Genomic DNA, 14,588 nt, shown 5'->3' with positions numbered 1-14,588 from the left:
AGAAAACTTTTATTTATTACGTTTTATTTTTTCAGTAAAGCCAACTGGCTGATGTTTACCAAAGAGTAGGGATGAAAATTGCGCTTTTATCAAAAGCAATCTGCAAGAATGCACTGGACTCTTAAGTCTAGTAATCAGAAGAATGTATAAACATTTAGAAAGCCATTTGGGGACATCTCCAAATTAAATATTTGTGAGCTATAAATAACTGCATGTAATTTTAGTTTTCTTGTCCTGGTTTAGTTTGATGATGTTTTGCGGTTTACTGGATTTTTCTTATACAGCATATATTGGAACTGCTAAATAATTCAGGAGCTATTTCCAAGTAAATGAATAGTTGATCCTTGGTGTATCGATTGTCACAGGCTCTTCACCATCCTGAGGTCTTTAAATATTAAGACAATATACTTTCCGTTCCGTAGATCACCAAGATATTTTTAATGCCTAACTGACAGCTTAAAACCAAATGCACTGAATGATCATTTAATTTTCCACTTGTGAAGTCTCTTAGGGCTTCCTGCCTTTCTTCCTCAGGGACTGTCCTTCTCCAGAGAATGCAATGAAGCGATTAAGAGTATCATCTTCTTCTACTTTCTTTATCTGTGGCCGTAAAGTTCCTGATGAACGTAATTGTGCCAATTTTGAATTCATAGTTTGGAATTCCTCTCCTCATTTCTTCTGGCTTCAGTGGGGAAGGACTAGGATCAATCCCTTTCTTCTTTCCATCTAATCTATTTCCAGAACCAGTAAAAGCCCTGAACCCTATATCTGCAACATACTCGCTGTGATCAGTCTCAATGTCAGTTGGCTCTTCCTGCTGTGTTTGTCTTTCTGGCTCCTTGTAACCTAATGGGGCATCAAAATCCACATTCATGTCACACTCAATGATAGATACTGCTTTGTCTGGTTTTTCACCCGAAGTTCAAATATCTTCTCATTATAGTTTATAGCGATTACATCTACAGTCGTAAGACAGGCAAAATTTCTCAGAGCATTCTCCAATACAGCTTTGGGGTTTGTTATATCCAGGAAATCAGGACTCTGGGGTTGGAATTTAGAGTATGTGGCCACCTGAAGATTAACACTCTCCACTTGTACCAGACCTCCCTCTTCTAATAGTAAATTCTGCATCATCCAGTGCGGGAGGTAGCAAATTCCTTCATCTGCTACAAACTCAAGAACACCACAGTGTGTCATTCTGTCTGAATTCTTATTCGTTAACTTCGTCTCACGGAGCGGCCAAATGGAGGAAATGCCGAGTAAACAGCGTTTCTCCATTCTGCCTAGCAACTAGTGACGCTGATCTCTGCTCCATGTGATTGGAGCACAGATCAGTGTTCACTAAATGAAAGCCCAACCCCCCCACAGTTAGTAACACACCCCTAGGAACACTTAACCCCTACACTGCCACCCACTGGTTAACCCCTTCACTGCCAGTGTCATTTACACAGGAATCACTGCATTTATACAGCAGTGATTACTGTATAAATCACAATGGTCCCAAAAATGTGTCAACAATGTCCGATGGGTCCCCCACAATGTCGCAGTCACAATAAAAATCGCTGATCGCCGCCATTACTAGTAAAAAAAATAATAATAAAAAATTATTAATAAAAATGCTATAAAACTATCCCTATTTTGTAAACGCTATAACTTTTGCGCAAACCAATCAATAATCACTTATTGCGATTTTTTTTACCAAAAATATGTAGAAGAATACGTATCGGCCTAAACTGAGGGAAAAAAATATTTTTTTATATATTTTTGGGGGATATTTATTATAACAAAAAGTAAAAAATAATGCGTTTTTTTCAAAATTGTCGCTCTATTTTTGTTTATAGCGCAAAAAATAAAAACCGCAGGGGTGATCAAATACCACCAAAAGAAAGCTCTATTTGTGGGAAAAAAAGGACGTAAATTTTGTTTGGGAGCCACGTCGCAAGACCGCGCAATTGTTAGTTAAAGCGACGCAGTGCCGAATCACAAAAAGTGGTCTGGTCTTTGACCAGCAAAATGGTCCGGTCTGCAAGTGGTTAATCTGCTTAGCTGATCCAGTGCAGAGGGAGGCATGATCATTTTCCCTCCTTTTTCCACATCTGAGCGGTCATTTGGGCCAGCCAGCATGGAGACGGAGTAGCAGCGGTACTGGGTGGAGAAGCGGTTCTGGAAAACCCTCGGTATAGGGTGGTCAAACATATTGAAAGAAAACATGGTTCTGCCGGTTTAGGGACTTCACAACAATATCCGTCTTATTATTATTATTTTGATGTGTATTACATGTGAAGTCACATATCACTGGAATTATTGCACTTGTAGTTAATCTGTATGGCAAATATTTATAGGAGGGGTTTCCACCATCCCTGCTAAGTAAACTTTTTTATACATTTTTTCAGTTCGATGTGTATTATATGTGATGTTACATATCACCGGTATTGTGGTAATATTGACGTTTATTCAGATTTCCATACATTAGAGGGTTCCACAATTATTGGTACGTTATTGAATAGTAAGTTAGAGCTGCACTTTTTTTTTTTTTTGTGGTGTGGGAACACATAACAGTGCTTAGTGGCCTTTTACTGACACTTTTTTAATTTACCTCCAGTAGTTTATTGTAAATAGTTGTAAATATTGTAAATAGTAGTGTGGTGATTACCTATTATACTCCACAATCAGCATGTGACATTAATAAACACATGGGTTTCAGTTGTGCCCCCCCCAGGCCGGCCCCCATAGACAATGTGCCTGGCTACTAAGTTCAACTGCCCCTCTCTGCACTCAGTGCACTGATTGGAAACACTGATTGGCACTGATAGGTGACACTCATTGGCAGCACTCATGGGCACTGATAGGCAGCACTGATGGGCACTGATAGGCGGTACTGGTTGGCAGCACTGATAGGCACTGCATGGTGGCACTGATAGGTGGCACTGATTGGCACTAATTGGCAGCACTGCTTGGCACTGATAGGCAGCACTTATGGGCTGTACTGATGGGCACTGATATGCAGCACTGATAGGTGGCACTGATGGGCATTGATAGGCAGCACTGATGGGCACTGATGGGCTGGACCGATAGGCAGCACCGATGGGCACTGATTGTCAATGATAGATGGCACTGCTAGGCAACACTGATTGGCTGCACTAATGGGCACTGATTGGAAGCACTGATTGGCACTGATAGGCAGCACTGATTGGCACCGATAGGTGGCATTGGTTGGCACTAATAGGCTTCAATGATTGTCAGCACAGGAGGGCACTGATTTATGGCATTGGTTGGCACTGATAGGTGGCACTGATAGGCAGCACTGATTGGCAATGATAGGCAAAACTGATTGGTACTGATAGGCAGCACTGATAGACAGCACTGATGGGCACCGATAGGCAGCACTGATAGGTGGCACTGATTGGAAGCACTGCTGGGCACTGATTGGCACTGATAGGTGACATTGGTTGTCACTGACTGGCACTGACAGGTGGCATGGATTGTCTCTGATAGGTGGCATTGGTTGGCACTGACAGGTGGCACTGATGAGCACTGACAGGTGGCACTGGTGGGCAGTGATTGGCACTGATGAGCAATTTTTGGGACTGACAGGTGGTACTGATGGGCACTGACAGGTGGCACTGATTGGGCACTGAAAGGTGGCATTGGTTGGTATTGATAGGCGGCACCGATTGGCACTGATCTAGGAGAAGGGAAGTTTACAGCTAGGCATGTAAGAGCCTCAGTGCGTGACATTGTAATGTAATGTCACTGCTTGCAGAGAGGAGTTGTCAGAACTCAGAGCTGATGTCGGGGGTGGGTGGGACTGAACAGCTAGCCTATCAAACACAAGCCAACGGTATAGGGGCTGAAGTGGGCGGCTCCATGTTATGTGACTCCGCCCCTTTCTATCAGCTATCAAACACCAACCAAAGAAATAGGGGCTGGATGGGCTTCTCCGTGTATATGGCTCTGTCCCCTTTTTTAAGCAGGCAAATCATCGGCTGGTGTTTAATAGCTAATAGAAAGGGGCAGAGCCACATACACAGAGTGAGCCGCCCAGCCCTCAATGTGTTTGATAGGCTAGCTGTTTGGTCTCGCCCACCTCGATATCAGCTTCAAGTTTTGACAGCTCCTATCTGCAAGCAGTGACATTACATTACAGCTTAAAGCACTAAGGGGCTCTTACATGCCTCCCTTCCTGCTCAATGGGAAACCGTCTCACAGGCAGCTCCCTATACAGTCTCTTGCAGCATCTTACAGCAGATCTCCAGACACACATTAGGGTGTGCCCAGGCATACATGGCCCACCCAGTGTGCATGCCTATGCATTGATCATAGCTCCCTGTGTTCGGGAGCTATGATCAGTGAAGTGTCATTCGTAGCCATGGACACACTTAACCCCTCCCCGCCCCCTCGTGGTTAACCCCTTCACTGCCAGTGACATTTTTACAGTAACCAATGCAGGTTTTTAGCATTGATCTCTGTATTAATGCCAATGGTCCCAAAAATCTGTCAAAAGTGTCTGATCAGTCCGCCATAATGTCACAGTCACGATAAAAATCACAGATCGCTAGCCATTACTAGTAAAAAAAAATTAATAATAAAAATGCCATAAAACTAACCTGTATTTTTTAGATGCTATAATCAATAAAAGCTTATTGCAATTTTTTTTTTTACCAAAAATATGTAGAAGAATACATATCAGCCTGAACTGAGAAAAAAATTAGTTTTTTTATATATTTTTGGGGAATATTTATTATAGCAAAAATTAAAAAAATGTTTTTTTTTTTCAAAATTGTCACTCTATTTTTGTTTATAGCACAAAAAATAAAAACCACAGAGGTGATCAAATACCACCAAAAAAAAAGCTCTACTTGTGGGAAAAAAAGGATGTCAATTTTGTTTGGGAACCACGTCACACGATTATGCAATTGTCAGTTAAATCGAAACAGTGCCGAGTCACAAAAAGTGCTCTGGTCTTTGGCCAGCAAAATGGTCCGGGGCTTAAGTGGTTAAAAGGATGCCATCTTGTTATATATTCTTAAGAAGAACATGCATTTGTTCTTTTTTTTTTCTTCCTGGAATCAACTTAAAAGTGAAAAACAGTAAACAACATAGAATATTTAGAAAGTGCCACCATTATTGCTAAAATCTCTTTAAGGGTAAAATTCCCAGGATTAAGCAATAACTGAAAAATCAAAGCTGCCAAGAAATATTGAGTAGTTATACTATAATGTCCAAGATATGATTTTGTTTCATTGCTAGTTTACAAATATACAGTAACTTGCAATAATGTTTACAGAGATTAAAGAGCCAAGATATTTTGCACACAAAAAAAAAAAATGCAATTGAAAAGTAGAAAACTAAATAAATCCTTTTGTGTCGGAAGTATATATTTACTTTATTATTCAGTCCTGCAGCTACACCTACAACACATGTGTCTTAGTAGGCTTAGCCCAGGGTTCACAGGAAGGAGGGAAGTATGTTTGAACTTCTTGTGTTAGCGAGTAGGAGTGAGTAGGTGTATTTATTTTAAATCTGATATCCACCCTGTATGATATTACGTAAATCAGCTTTCTTGATTTGTCTTCTTATGTTTTGCAAAGCTGAACTGTCCCCGTTAAGCTGCAATAAGTAGCAGACAGGGTGTTTACATGTACAAATCAAATTTGTTGCACTATTCAAAAATACTACATAAAAGCTGCTGACACAATATTGTTGGGTGCAATAACAAAGATATAGGGTAAAGGTATAGTGCTATTAAAAAAAGTGATAATAAACAGATTTGATTGATTCTGAGTCTGTCAATGAAGGATTTTTGATGAGATGAAATTGAAAGGAACAGTCAACAAAACCCTAAAAAACGGATCCTTAACGTCAGCATATAGGTTATACAGCAATTGCATTAGTAGGTTGCATTCACGTTTCCTCACACTCAACAGAGACTGCCCTTTTTGCCTAGAGATCCTCACTCCACTGACCGACCCAGAAATGTATAAGCCTATTCCTAAGATGGCTTTGGCATAAAAGTACACTCCAGAGGTATAGTATGGTAATCACATATGCAGGGGAATGAAAAATAACAATCTCATTGCGCATATATACCAGACAAAAATGACTTTAATCTTGTAAAAACTCACATGCAGTAAGTATATTTCAGGCAGAAAGGAAAGCGACCAGCACTTCCTACCAATAAGATGGCTCCTCCGTCCTCTCCAATACGTCACTCGTCCCTTGTTTCACCCAACGTTTCATCACAAACGTGCATCTTCAGGGGCGTGGTCGTGACGTTTTGGTGTTTATATAGGGAACGGATACAGAACCGGAAATTGCATGCTTTCCAAAGGGTGGAAATGATGATCTCCTTGTGATTGGAACGCACTACCTGGAAATAAACCTGAAATTATTGTCCTAGATGTGCTCCACGGGTAGGAAATAAACCTCGTTCATACCCAGGAATGCATTATACAGGACAAAGAGGCTACCTAACCTAATAAACCCAGAATGCTTTCCAGAAGGCGGAATCAACCCCCCTCCAGACACCAAAATGCAAACAGGCAGAAATTAACCACTTGCCGCCCGCCCTATAACAAAATGACGGCGGCAAAGTGGTTTCAAAATCCTGACCGGACGTCATATGACGTGATCAGGATTTTGAGCCGATGCGTGCCCCCGGGGGCGCGCATCGCGGCGATCGTTGTGCGGAGTGTCAGTCTGACACCCCGCAACTACGATCTCGGTAAAGAGTCTCCGATGGAGACTCTTTACCACGTGATCAGCCGTGTCCAATCATGGCTGATCACAGTGTAAATAGGAAGAGCCGGTGATCGGCTTTTCCTCACTCGCGTCTGTCAGATGCTAGTAGAGGAAAGCCGATCGGCTGCTTCTCTGACAGAAGGGGGGGGGGGTCAGTGCTGATCGATTATCAGTGCAGCCCCCCCAAGGATGCCCACACTGGACCACCAGGGACGCCACCAGACCACTAGGGATGCCCAGGACAAGGTATGCCACCCTAGACCACCAGGGATGCCAGCCAGTGCCACAATGGATGCCAATCAGTGCCCACAATGAATGCCAAATCAGTGCCCACAATGGGCATCACTGATTGGCATGCATTATTGTTTGGCACCGATTGGCATCCATTAGTACAGTATATTATAATACAATGCTGCCTATCAGTTCTCATCTGTGCCGCCTATCAGTTCCCATCTGTGCCGCCTATCAGTGCCCATCCATGCCACCTATCAGTGCCCATCCATGCCCATTTGTGCCGCCTACCCATGCCCATCTGTGCCGCATACCCATGCCCACCTGTGCTGCCTATCCATGCCCATATGTGCAGCCCATCCATGCCAATCCGTGCCAGCTATCAGTGCCCATCAGTGCCACCTATCAGTGCCCATCGGTGCCACCCATCAGTGCTGCCTATCAGTGCCGTCTATCAGTGCCACATATCAGTGTCCATCAATGCCACCTCATCAGTGCCACTTCATTGGTGCCACCTCATCTGTGCTCATAAGTGCCGCCTTATCATTGCCCATCAGTGTAACCCCATCAGTGCCCATCAGTGAAGGAAAAAACTTTCTTATTTACAAAGTTTTGAAAATGAAACAAAAAAAAAACATTTTTTTCTCAAAATTTTCGGTATTTTTTTATTTGTTTAGCAAAAAATAAAAACCGCAGAGGTGATCAAATACCACCAAAAGAAAGCTCTATTTGTGGGAAAAAATGATAAAAATTTGGGTACAGTGTAGCATGACCGCTTTTTGAATTGTCACTCAAAGTGCGACAGCGCTGAAAGCTGATAATTGGTCTGGGCAGGAAGGTGTTTAAGTGCCCAGTAGGCAAGTGGTTAATAAAAAAGTGTAATACAAAATATCAAAGAAAATTTGATAAAAGCTTGACCTAACCATAAGGACATACAAAAAAAAATCCTAATATTTATTAGTAAAAGATAGTCTCATTTACTCTAATGTGAATTACAGCAATAGAGATAAAAACTCTTAGGCCGCGTACACACGCGGGGACTGTTCGCTGAAACTGTCCGCTGAAACCAAGTTTCAGCGGACAGTCCGCTCGTGTGTGGGCTTTCAGCGGACAGTTTCAGCGAACAGTCCGCTGAACAAGGTTTTTCGGAAATTCCGAAAAACTGTCCGCTGAAACCTTGTTTCAGCGGACAGTCCCCGCGTGTGTAGGCTTGTTCGTCAAACAAAGTTGCGCGCATGCTCAGAAAGGATTTTCACGCCGAAAGTTATAATGCAGTGTATAGGACGTCGTATTTTTCGTCCCGTCGTACGTGCCGTTCACGTCATCACGCACGGTTTCAGCAAACTGTTCATCCGTCGTGTGTGGCCATGTCCGTCCATGCTAATTTTGAGCGGACTGTTTGCCGAAACTGTTTGACGGACAAAGTTGGGCGAACAGTCCCCACGTGTGTACGCGGCCTCAGGCCGCGTACACACGCGGGGACTGTCCGCTGAAAGCCCACACACGAGCGGACTGTCCGCTGAAACTTGGTTTCAGCGGACAGTTTCAGCGAACAGTCCCCGCGTGTGTACGCGGCCTTATAGTAATGCTTCAAAAGATATAGAAAATACCAAAAATATTATTAGATGAGTATAATGAGAATGGTAGTTGAGCTGGTGGGAGAGGAGATTACGCATATTTAGGGACTTGAGGAGCAATGACCTCTCGTGGCCAATACAAAATAAACACCAATATTACATAAAAATAGTACTTCAATCAAAACCTATAAAAGAAAAAATACAACAATAAACAAAACTTATAATTGAATATAAAGGCAATAACAACCTTATTTATACTAGAGAGGCAGAAATAACTTAGATTATTAAAAATTATAGTATGATAAATAATCACAGAGAAAAAGAGTTCCATGGTAAAGGATATAATCATCTTTTGTGAATCAAGTTATCCGACTAAATAAAAATACCCTAGCTATTATTAATAAATGCATTCACATCCCACTCGATATTCATACCGAATGGGGTATATGTTTGGCTAGATAAATCCATTTCCGTTTCCAAACGAGAAGCTTCCCTCACCATATTGCTGCCCCTCCAGTGTCCACAAAATTTGTCGATACCCAAGAACGTGGTGCCCTCTGGGTTGCAATTATGCTTTAGGGCATAATGTTTAGAGAGGCTATGCTTGGTAAAGTCTCGCCTAATATTAGCCCCCTGTTCACTGAGCCTTACATGTAATATGCGTTTGATTTTGCCCTATATATTGTTTCCCGCATCTACATTTAATCACACACACTACGTATTTTGTTGAACATGTGATGAATGGTTTAATCAGGTTGACTGGAAAGAATCTACCCTTCTACTTGAACTACTAGTAGTTCTCAATTTGCAGATAGGGCATTTTCTACATGGGTAGAAGCCTCCCATGCTCTGGAAAAAGGAAAGTTACTTAGGTGGGTCAACAATATTGGGTGCAATCTGTAGTTTTAGTGGTGGAACACCTCTATAAACAACCCGTGGTCGTTCTGGTAACAGATCCCAAAACTCGGTTGCCCCTCAACACTTTCCAATGCTTTTGCATTATCTTTTTTATTGCAAAATGCTGATTAGAATAACCAGTAATAAAGGAAAATGTAAATGAATCATCTGACGTTTTTGGTTTAACCATCAGGAGTTTTTTGTAACTTGCAGTGGGATTCCCTTTTAAAGGTAAATAAGTTGTATGATCTGATAATAATCTCAGCATCTCCGCATTGTAAGCTTCTTTATCGATAACAACTATTCCCCCCTTATCAGCAGGGCACACCACAATGTCATCTCTATCTTTCAGCATTTCTAAGCCTCTCTTAAACATATACTCCATCCTCTTTTTTTTTATTTCCAATGAATGTAAGTCCTTACTAGCAAGATCCCTGAAAACACTAATAGCTGGTGCCACAGGGCCCAGAGGATTGAACAATGAAGCATTGGTCAATCTGGAGATTCTCATTTCCACTGAAACTGCAATATTAGAGTGATAGGGATTACACAACATATGGCGCTAAATGCTGACTTTGCAGATGAACTTTTGAATATCGATGAATGCCTCAAATTTATTCAGGGATTTGGAGGGGGCACACTTCAAACCATAATTGAGAACATGTTTTTCTTCATTGGACAAAGTAGCTTTACTGAGGTTAAAGAGACCTGAGTCTTTTAGACCCGCCTCCTTTTTTGTGCAAATTCGCCTCCCCCTCTGGAACGTCTATGACCCTTTTGGTGTTCTGGACGCCGGAAAAAAAAACTTCTGTTAAAACCTCCCCCAACTGGGCCATCCCTTTTAGGATAACTAAATGCAGGGGGGTGGTTAGGTTCCTGCCACCAATTACCACTAAATGTTGTTCTTGGGGTGTGGTTATGTTGTTGGTAATAATCATTACCCCAATTATCACGGTGTTTACATGGTGCAGTCATTAAACTTTGTGCCTGTGGGAAAATCTACCCAGCAAGTCCACTGTAGAAGACATATACAGGTGAATGGGGAAGTGCCACAAACTGGGTTTTAATGAGGCAATTAAAATAAGGCAATGAAAATGCATCATATCACCTACCTCACTGCCTGTCAATTGCCTCTGAAGCGTGATGCAAATGCAGTTCGGGCTTCAGAAGAGAGGTACATTTAGATGCATATCTACCCTTACACAGCCCAGTCAGACAGTAGAGCCAGGTTGGTGACCTCACTTTTCCCAACTGTATATGCAATACAGTCTGGACTGTGATTGAACAAAAATATGTGGTGCTTGTGGGTGCTTTCTATAGTCTGGATCAAGTAGAAATAAAAGACTCCTTCCTTGACAAAGTACCAATACTATAGTGCCCTATATGTATATATAGTACATCAATGATATTGCTAGGCAAGACGACCCCCCCCACCCCTGTAGCATTGGTATTGGGAATCTTCTGTTCCCATCCAATGCCTGGCAGACTTGAGGGATGCCCACTGATCCAATACAAAAGTCGTGCGACAACTGATATGACTTTGCCCAGCGACTTCATGTCCAACTTCCATACGGCTTCAATGAACGAAATCCAACTTTGAGATGAATGTGACTTTGACAAATCAAAACAATTCCTTTGCTTCTGGTTTGGAGGGAACCTAATGTTGAATCTATGAAACAAAATAAATGGAGGGGGTCCCCCAGATCCATACCAGGCCCTCTGAGTCTGGTATGGATCTTGAGGGGGAAGCCCATGCCAAAAGAAAAAAAAAAGAAAAAAAACAGCACTTGGATTCGAACCGTGTTTGGCTATCTTTAGTTATTAGTGCTAATCTGTAAGTCTTCATTTAGGCCTCTAGTACTCAAAGTGATAACTTTCTTTAACACCTTCCCGACCAGCCGTCACAGTTGTACTGTGGCAGGTTGGCTCCCCTGGGCGAACCGACGTAGCTGTATGTCGGTTTGCTTTTTGACCACTAGGGGGATCGTGTGCGCCCCAGAGCCTGGGCACCCGCTATTGCTCCACACAAAGACAGAACAGAAATCTTTCAATGTAAACAGACAGATCTCCATGCTGTCAGGGGTGAGGAGGCTGACCGCGTGAGGGAAAAAAAAGCAGATCACTGGCTTCTGTTGAAGGGACACCGATCCCGAAGAGGAAGAGGCGCAGCCACATCATCCATGCCAACCAGTACCGCCTGCCAGTATCACCTGCCAGTGCCCACAGTGCCATCAATCAGTGCCCACCAGTGAATATGAGTGCCACCAATCAGTGCCGCCTAACAATGCCCAAGAGTGCCACCTATCAGTGCCCACCAGTGATGCCAATCAGTGCTTCATCAGTGTCACTTACCAGTGCCCATTACTGCCACCCATCAGTGTCTATCAGTGCCACCCATCAGTACTCTTCAGTGCCACCTATCAATGCCCTTCATTGCTGCCCATCAGTGCCACTCAACCATGCCACCCAACTCTGCCATCGTTCACTGCCCACCAGTGGCACCTCTCAGTGCCCATTAAAAATGTTCGGTCTATCAGCTCTTGGCCCTCTTTCTTGTATTATTAATATTAGTACGACCTCTGCTTTTACATGATAAGATTTGTTGTTGCCTTACGTGCAACATTGTATCCCATGCTGTGTCTATGAACCTATATAAGGGCTGAGTAGTGACATAAGCCTTTCTAGTGTTTTTTATTTACTTTACAGCCCCTTTCTGTTAAAAGTTGATTCTGCAGTACACCCAATATACATCTGAATATTTATGAGCATATAAATAAACATATGGATATACAATATTTTTCCCTGCTAGTGAGTACTTGATATTTCATTTATTTTCATAATCAGATCAGTATTAAATACATTTCTAAGTTATTTAATTATTATTTTATATTTTGTATATATTTCCACATAAGGTCTAATAAAAAAATCTATAATTCTATATAGAGGATTAATACATTCTTATATATTTGAATCTTTTTAATTACTATACATATATACATTTTATATCTGCTATATGTTTGATATTGTTAGAACCAAATATGAGCGAGTTTATATGAAAATGGCAAAAGGCAAAATCACTCTGAAGGGGTTAATACTCAGAACTGATTAGAGGCTTTATATTTTATCCTCATCCTGTTACCTACCGGCTTGACAAAGGGGACTTCTCCCCGAAGCGAGTTGCCATGGTAACCATTAAGTCAATTGAAGTGTCCAGCAGCTGTGCCAAGAGACATTGCACACTACCTAGAGGTTCCCTACAGTCACCATTCACACAGGGCTCTTGGATAGCAAAAAATCACAGGTGTGGGAGTGCAGCCACCTCTAGCATAATGCCGCGTACACATGACCGGACTTTCTGGCAGACTAGGTCCGACGGAATCAGTCCGTTGGACAATCCGATCATGTGTGGGTTCAAAACAAACGGACTTAGTCCATTTGTTTGGAAGTCTGTCGGAACTCCGCCGTAAGTCCGTTGGGAAGACAGTCGGACCTAGTCTGCCAGAAGTCGTGTGTACGTGGCATAAGCCCTTGTACACACGGTCGGACATTCCGACAACAAAATCCATTGGATTTTGTCAGACGGATTTTGTTCGAAACTGGTGTTACATACACACGGTCGGACAAAATTGTCGGAAAATCCGATCGTTCGTAATGTGATGACATTATTTTGTTACGACGGGACTACGTTCAGGCTAGTAACCAATAGCATTGGTCTAGGAATTTGATCTGAGCATGCGTGGCACTTTGTCCGATCGGAATTCTCTACAAACGATCGGACAAAGTCCGATCGGATCATGTTGTGGGAACATTTTATCTAAATTATCTAAAACTTTGTTGGTCGGATATTCCGACGGAAACAGTCCGATGGAGCCCACACACGGTCAGATTATCTGACAACACGGTCCGATCGGACATTTTCCATCAGAATGTCTGACCGTGTGTACAAGGGCTAAGAGTTTCAGCTCACAAGGCAGATCTGACAGGTGCACTCTCACTTTCTCAGCCGAATGACATCTCAGATTTGATGAAGGGATTTCATCCACAATACTGCCAGCTCAAGGGTTCATTCCAGGCTATGCATTCATTTATACCAGTGATGTTGTCTAAATGTGAGTGTAATTTAATTGTGCTGTCTGATTTTTTTTATAAAAAAGTTGTTGCACTAAGTTTATGTGCTTCCTCTCTCCTCTTTATTTCTATGGAGTGCTTGGAACACAGGAGCAGCAGGGTGTCTCTTGCAATGCTGGGGTGCTTGGAACACAGAACCCACCCAATACAGTTGGTTTTCCTGGAGTGTATAAGGCAGCCCAGTGCAGGAACGCTGGTGTTTACCTGGCTACTCTTGCTCTGCATACTAGGTGCATGAATGTTAGTACTCACATGGAGGGTCACAGGGCGTCACAGAGGTGCTGAGAGTCCCCAGGGGCACTGAGGACAAATGCAATAGTCACTGACAATGCTGGGAAGCCCTGGGGGCTCAGCAGTTAGCATGTTCACACGCCAGGAAGTACTTTAAGGTTCACATACGTGCGGCTGTGGGTTCGTGCCTGGGGTCCGGTGCGTGTCTGTTCACCGGTTCAACTGCGTTTCAGGTCCGCATTTTTGCCTGAATTCACACCTGAACCGGACCCAAAGACGCACAGGACCCTTGTGGAATCCAGACCATGGCCACCCCTCACCTGTGTGAACTGGCTCCATTGTGAGCAGTTCACACCTGTCATGCCAATTGGATGCTGAGAAACCCGCATTCAATTCCCATATATGAGAACCCAGTCTAAGCCCTTGTATACACGGTCAGAGAATCTGTCGGAATGAGTCTTATCGGACCGTGTCGTCAGATAATCTGACTGTGTGTGGTATGCATCGAACTGATTCCGTCCGAATCTCCGTCCGACCCAATTTTCCAACATGTTGGAAATATTTCCCGACCAACTGGGCCGGACGGACCTAATCCGATCATGTGTAGAGCATTTTCATCGGACCAAGTGCCACGCATGCTCAGATCAAATTCCTACATCAAAGCTATTGGCTACTAGCCTGAATGTAGTCCCATCGTAACGAAATTACGTCATCACGTTCTGAAAGATCGGATTTTTCGACAACTTGGCCCGACCGTGTGTATGCAACAGTTTCAGACACAAT

General features: G+C 42.9%; 1 pseudogene; it reads right to left on the bottom strand.

Moving 5' to 3' along the window:
• Positions 1–414: 414 nt before the first annotated feature.
• On the bottom strand, positions 415–2,239 carry LOC143928236 (ubiquitin recognition factor in ER-associated degradation protein 1-like; annotated as a pseudogene).
• Positions 2,240–14,588: the final 12,349 nt, after the last annotated feature.

This window comes from Lithobates pipiens, unplaced genomic scaffold (genome assembly GCF_037356315.1).
Source record: "Lithobates pipiens isolate NorthernLeopardFrog02 unplaced genomic scaffold, aLitPip1_a1.2 Scaffold_23, whole genome shotgun sequence".
Lineage (NCBI taxonomy): Eukaryota > Metazoa > Chordata > Amphibia > Anura > Ranidae > Lithobates > Lithobates pipiens.
The sequence above is the reverse complement of the archived record's forward strand: the minus strand, read 5'-3'. Positions and strand labels throughout refer to the sequence as shown.